A 7,462-nucleotide genomic window follows, 5' to 3' on the forward strand; every position below is an offset into this window, starting at 1 on the left:
GTTTTTACATTTATTTGCACAGTTATACAGAGTATTTTCCTCTTAAAAATTATTTTCTCTGTTTTTATGCTATTTCCCCCTTATAACTTCTATTTTTGTATATATGTACTCTCTCCCTTTTTAAAGATTTTATTTATTTATTTGAGAGAGAAAGAGAGAACAAGTGAGGGGGAGGAGCAGAGAGAGAGAGAGAAGCAGGCTCCCAGCTGAGCATGGAGCCCACTGTGGGGCTAGATCCCAGGACCCTGAGATCATGACCTGAGTGGAAGCCAGCTGCTTAACCCTGAGCCACCCAGGAATCCCTGTACTCTCTCCCTTTTTAAAGCTCAAATTAGCTAATGGTTTCTGTATTTGTGTTTTTCAAATACTTAACTTTTGGATTTATTAGTTCTACTCTTTTCTGTTTTCCAAGTTATTATTTATAAGTTTATCTTTATTAATTCCTTTCTTCTTTCTTTTGACTTCCTTAATTTTTTTCTCACTTTCCATTTGGATGTTAATTTATATTTATATTTTCATTTTAATTGTACCGGGTATTTCAAGCTTTAAGGCTTTGCTGTGATATGTGCTTTAGCCGTATCACAGAGATTCTATGTTGTGTTTTCATTATTATCCTCAAGAGATTCTACTATTTATTTTTTGTTTTCTCTTCATCCAGGTAGTTTTTTAACAGAGTGTTTTTAACTTAACAGGAAAAAGAAAATTAAAACATTTTAAGAAATTCCGTCATTGGGGCGCCTGGGTGGTACAGCGGTTAAGCGTCTGCCTTCGGCTCAGGGTGTGATCCTGGCGTTCTGGGATCGAGCCCCACATCAGGCTCTTCTGCTATGAGCCTGCTTCTTCCTCTCCCACTCCCCCTGCTTGTGTTCCCTCTCTCGCTGGCTGTCTCTATCTCTGTCGAATAAATAAATAAAATCTTTTAAAAAAAAAATTCCGTCATTAATTTCTAAAAGTTTTATTACATTATGATCAGAGAATGTTATTTGTATATTTCTATTCTTTGGAATTTCTTGAGATTTTCTTGGTGGCCTAATATTTGCTCAATTTTCATTAATGTTCCATATTCACCTGAAAAAAAAGGTATATTCTCTTTTTATAGGTACAGAATTCAGTACAGTTTTATAGGATCTATTTATTCCTCTTTCCTGCTTAACAATAAACAGAAAACCAAAATTGTAAGACACCGAGGGACAACCTTTAACATGGAAGACAGAGACTCAAAGAAATAGACCTGAAAGGAAACAGAAATTCTGCATGAAGAAGAAAACTCCCCTCCATACACTCCCCTCCACAAAAAAACTATCAATAGTATTGTGCAGAGAAGAAAGAATATTGCATTCATGAAGCAAGAATAGGTGTTATTAAAAAGAAATGTTCTGAAAACACAAAAGAGCCCTTAAAATGAAAAAGATGCAGCAACAACGAAAACTCAACAAAGGGGATTGGAAATAAAGTTGAAAAACATCTCCTAGGAACTGACACAAACAGAAAAGGAGATTGAGAATAGGGGATAAAATGATTTAATTAGGTCTCCTGAAAGTTGGCCAAAGTCCCCAGATATCAAGAGGAAGCCCCTCATTGCAGATGAATCACTGTGGGTTAAGGGCTTAGTAGGCTCTCCCATGAGGCTGGGTAGGCAGGCCAAGTGCCCACCTGTAGTTTCCTTTCCCCTCTGTGAAGCCTGACCTGGCTATTTGCCTCTGGGTGCATGATGGCCCTTCTGATATCCTTCCTGGGCACTTCAACAAAACTCCCTATGGTTCTCTGCCCCGGTTCACACTGAATCTGACCGTTTCCAGTCTACACACCACAGATGGGACCACTCACAGATGGATCAGGCACGGGACCCCAGGTCCCAAAGGCCTTCTTCCTGTCTTCTACCCTCAGCCATTTCTTAGGATGCGGGCTCCAAATTCTTCTAGTATCACTGCTAAAAAACCCTCATTTTGTTTCTTTTCTGGCATAACATGGCTTAACATCCTTTCAGGCAAAGCTCAAAAAGGAGTTCTGTTACCAATGCAAAAGTGGTAAGTTGAGGAGAGCCTACCAATCCTTAGAAACACAATGGCCACTCTGCTCCTGCAGGGGTGAGAGGAAATGCCTTAATTCTTTCTAGATGAGTCACTGTTCCTGACGATGGGCACAGGCCACTTGCTAAAGCGGCAAAGACACTAATGCAGGTTTAATTTTTATACCTGGAATAAAACACAGAATTCCATAGGGCTCTTAATACAAATACAGTGACTGTATGTGTACTGTTATGGAAAACCACCAGGAAGTAAGTTTAAGTGAAAAACCAAGTTTCGCTGTGTTGATGGAGCCTGACCGCCTGGCTTAGAATCCTGGCTCTGGCTTTGTGACACTCTGCTTTGTGAGGCTTTAGGCTAGTTACTTACTCTGTCCTTCAGTGTTCATATCTGTAAGTGGGGATTAAATGAGGTGGTTATAAAAATACAATGAGTTGATATAGGTAAGCCCATAGAACAATGCCTGGCCCATAGGAAGTGCAAAATAACTAGATATTATTATAGCATGCTCCAATGTATGTAAAAAAAATAATGAAGATGTACTAGGGTTGTACATTTATTTAAATTATTATTCAGACAAGCAGATATATTAGTTTGCTATCACTACCATAACAAAGTACCAGACTGTGTGGCTTATACAACAGAAATGTGTTTTCTCACAGTTCTGGGGGCTGAAAGTCCGAGATTGAGGTGTCAGCAGGGTTGGTTTCTTCCGAGGCCTCTCTCCTTGGCCCGTACATGGTCATTTTCTCCCTGTGTCCTTTACATGGTCTTCCTCTGTGTCTGTGTCCTAATTTCCTCTCTTTTATAAGTACACACATCATATTGGATTAGGGCCCACCCCAATGATTTCATGTTAACTTCATCACCACTTGAAATACGCTATCTCCAGTACAGTCACATTCTGAGGTACCGAGGGTTAGGACATCAACATATGAATTCTAAGGGGACACAGTTCAGCCCATAACAGCAGAGAAATTTAAATTTCTTTGTTAGACTGTAACTAAGCTGCCTTTTACCCTGAGTCCTTATCTGATTTTTTGGGGGGACCAAATACTAAACTATCAATCTGTTTAAAACTTAGACATAGTTAATCTTTTAAATGATACCTTTGAAGCAGTCTGATCATTTCTGGGCAAAAGGGCCTAGTATCTCCATGGCTTTCTCCATTCCCTGCCTCTCTCTCTAAGAAGGTATCTTAGAAGGTATGCGGGTAGGGGAAGGCTACATCTTTCAAGACTTCACGGTGGTAGAGACAAGTTCCAGTCCTCAAACATGATGTCTCCTGCCTCTTCTGCCCCCTGTCTAGTCTTCCAGACAGAATATTGCAGGGAAGTAACAGGAGATATAGCTCTCCTGACTTATACATGGCTCCCTAGTTCTCCCTAGATGTCTTAGCCTCACTTTAGCTCCTGCAAACACAGAAGATCCTCTGAAGTGTGTCTGTGATCCTGGGTAGGTGGTTAAACAACGGGCCAGGGAGGAAAAGGATGACGGGTGATTCCAAGGCTCGTGTCACTGAGGACATTATAGAGAGGCCTTCTAATAGCAGGGGCAAGGATTCTAAATTAGCATGCAGGGTACATAGCAAATGAGTTACGTGATGAGCCGGCATGCACCTCAGTCTGGGATAGTGGATGGAGCCACTCCTCCAAGCAGCTTCTCCAAGCAATATGGACGCTCTGAGTCAGTTGGCAGCCCCTGAGCACTTCCACATGACCCATCCGATTCAGAGCTGAGCAGAGTGCAGGTGGCCAGGCATCAGCAACCCAGGAAGGCTTCTCTCAGAAACTATGCAAATTGCCCTAGATCTTTAAGCTGGATAATATGCCCATGCATCACCAGCCAACAGTGGTGCCAGTGATAGGACACCATCTGCTTAGTGACCCATGGGCTGCCTTTCTTGCTTCATCCCAACTGGCTCCTATGTCAAATCTGCTTCCGATTTCCCTGATTCTGGGGATCAATTACAGAAAGGATATCCATCCCAGACCACTGACCAGTGGCCGGTTCTTCTAACAGACATAAGAAGAAGGTGTGTGCCCTTGAGAAGTAAGTGATGTGCTCATGATGGAGAGGCAAGAAGTCTGTTTCCGACTCTGTGGGTCAGGCAGGTGTTAGGTGAGGGTCTATGAATACATAGGTGTCCAGGGTGTCAGCTCAGTAAAAGCGGGCATATTGGAATCCAACCTCCCAAAAGAACAATTTCAGACTGCCCTGTAACCCTCTCTGCCCTGCACCCTATGCACACTGTATGACCGCTGCTTGGCTTACTCACTGACTAGGGCTGAGGTGGATTTACTATGTAGGTGGGAAAGGCAGGGGCTGAGAACGGCGGATAGGTTTTAAAATCAACATCTACAAATTAACCATTGCCATTACTAGCAGCAGAAATTTAAAAATGAACATTAAAATCTGATTCTTGGGAATTCTGAGAAGATGGTAGTTTATTAATTAGGATAAAGTTGAGATGAAAAACAAAATGTCAGCAAAATTCAACCTGACAGAGGTTACGACTAGACCAAAACATATTCCTCCCTCATGGAAAAGTCAGGGTTTATGTAGTTCCAAGTTGGTAGGTGGGTGTGGCTCCATCAAGTCTCTGGAAGTCCCTCTACCATCCCTAGGGTGTGGCCCTCATCTTCAAGGTCTAAGTCAGCAACTGTGATCTAGACAGCAGGGCAGAGAAAGGAAGGAAGATAGGGCAAAAGGCATAGTCCAGCAGACTCTTAAGGTGGGTTCCTGTAGGTGGCCACAGGCCACTTCCTCTTACATTTTGTCAGCCAAACTCTGGTTTGTGATCACAACTAGTTATGGGAGGCTGGCAAACGTGTTCTTTCTTCTCTGCAGTTCTGTGCTCAGATACAATCTACAACCACCGAAGAAAAGAAGAGTGTGTATTAGGGACAGTTGCTGCGACAGATGACTTCAGGGCGTTGTCTGGTCCCTTCTCCCTTCATTTCACTCCTTTGCATTATCTTGAGCACCAGGGCACGAAGCCAGGGGAGGCGGGAGACTCTGTCTCCCCCTGAGCCATGGAAATCACTGGGGGAAGGAACAGGAACAGAAAGCAAGCAGGAAGATTGAGTACTTTTCCATCCTTTCCATCAAGTTGCTCTCCAATGAAAATATTATACAAGAAGCAGCCATCAGGCAGGTTTTAGAGCATAAAAGAGGAAAGATTAAAGAAGAAAAAACCATAAAGTACATTGAGAACAGGGACCATGTCTTCCTACACAATTGCATTCTTGGCGCCTAGAATACAACCTGTAATGTAGTAAGCATTCAAAGCTATTAGTTGACTTGGGGAGGAAAAGGCTAACTTTTGAGGAAGTGATAACGTAATAACCTGCATGATCAAGGCGTAAGGAAATTAAGATATTGTACAGCCCTGGGCCCTGAGAAGGATGCTGACTGTTCCTTGTGGAAAGTGACCCCTTGTTTATCTTACACGATAAACACTCTGATAAAGCAGAAAGCATTGCTGATTTGATATTGCTGAGCCTTGCCCTCACTATATAAATGCCATTTGTCTGCTATGGCTGGGGAGGTTTTGTGACTCTGGGCTCCTTGCCAGGCGTCAGCATGTCATTGTTGAAGGTCCACAGACTCCCTTCCAGAAAGAGCCATTTCCCTTTTCAACTCAGCTGTTCTGGGAGAAATTAAAGTGCTGTGGTTAGGACTGCTTCATTTCTGTCCACCACTGGCAGGAAAGCAGGGAGAATTGCAGGGAGGGTGCCAGCCACTGGGGGGGGGGATGTTTGGGGGGTGGGAGAACTCAGGGGGTACCTCTTACTGCAAGCTGCAATGTGGGGAACAGAGGGTAGGTCGGGGCGGGGGGGGGGGTCCTCAGAATGACCCAAGACATTTTTCCAAAAGTCAAAGAAAGGTAATGGCATTAACAGGAAAGAGCAGCTCTCTATGTGCTGATACGGAGCTCTCTCCAAGTCAGGATGGAAAGGGAAAAGCCAGGTGTAGAGTAGTATGTATAGTATGCTACAGTTTGCACAGGGAAAAAGAAATACATGTATATATACAAATATTTGTAAATTCAAAGGCCATCTCTTAGAAGATACTCAAGAATATGTTAACTATGGTTGCTTTCACTAGGGGGGATTCCATTACTAAGAAATGTGGAATGAAAGACTTGATTTCACTCTGTACTCTTGTGTAGTTTTTCTTTCTTTCTTTCTTTCTTTCTTTCTTTCTTTCTTTCTTTCTTTCTTTCTTTCTTTCTTTCTTTTTTTTTTTTTAAGTAAGCTCCACTCACAACCCCGAGGTCAAGACCTGAGCTGAGATCAAGATTTAGACACTTAACCAACTGAGCCACCCAGGGACCTCCCCACCTTGCATAGTTTTTCAGTGTTATATCATGTGCAAAAAAAAAAGAATACCACTCAAGGGGTGCCTAGGTGGCTCAGTCGGTTAAGTGTCTGACTCTTGATTTGGCTCAGGTCATGATCTCAGGGTTGTGGGATGGAGCCCCACATTAGGCTCCCTGCTCAGCGGGGAGTCTGCTTGAGATTCTCTCTCTCCCTCTGCTCCTTCCCCAGCTTGGGTGTTCTTTCTCTTTCTCTCTCTAAAATAAATAAATAAATCTTAAAAAAAATACCACTGAAAACAGGAAATAAATAAAAATTATATAATAATAATACACAACCAAAAAAGAAATTACCAGAATCATTGGTTGAAGTAAGAAAGATGGAGGGAGGAAACGGCAGATAGGATTAGGAGCCAAGGCTATGAAGTGAAGTAAAGCCAGGAGCCAGGACAGTGTGATGTGAGCAAGCTGGAAAGAGAGCAGGAGCAGGAGAATATCACAGACAGAGAGCCATTCTCTGGGCTGGGTAGGACAGACTGTGTGTATTTCATCCCCCAGGAGAACCCTACCACAATTCACTTAGAAGATCCCAAAATACTCAGTTTTGTAAGATGCACAGGGTGACGTTACTGCGAAGTTTAATGAGAGGACAGGATGAGGGACAAGTCTTTCTAGCTGGAGATTTACCATGTATCTATCCAGGTCCTGGCTGCATTCAGTGCTACCTGCTAGCAGATGGCTGTCCTAAACTTAATACTCACAGGGGTGATTCTGGGTTCTGTGGCTGATTCAGACATCCAAGAAAGGAAGGATAAGCCCAGGATCTCTTAGCTGGTTGGTATTCAATTGACCTGGGGTGAATGGGCCAGGGGAATCCCAGGAAGTTGGAGGCTATATTCTCTTCACTTTACTGCCCAATCTGACAATTCCCCTATCCCCTGAGGAAGATAAGAATTTTAGCTTGCCTTGTTGGAAAGGAAGAGGAGGGCTGAGAGAGGGGAGAAAGGAAGCACCAATCTCCATAGATCTAAATTGGCGTTACGTCCAAATTCACAGTATCTACGGCAGGATTTTAATGTCTGTAGAAATTAAAGACAAGGACAATGCTACATGT

Source organism: Ursus americanus, chromosome 6 (genome assembly GCF_024610735.1).
Source record: "Ursus americanus isolate L20-20 chromosome 6, mUrsAme1.1.p, whole genome shotgun sequence".
Classification (NCBI taxonomy): Eukaryota; Metazoa; Chordata; class Mammalia; order Carnivora; family Ursidae; genus Ursus; species Ursus americanus.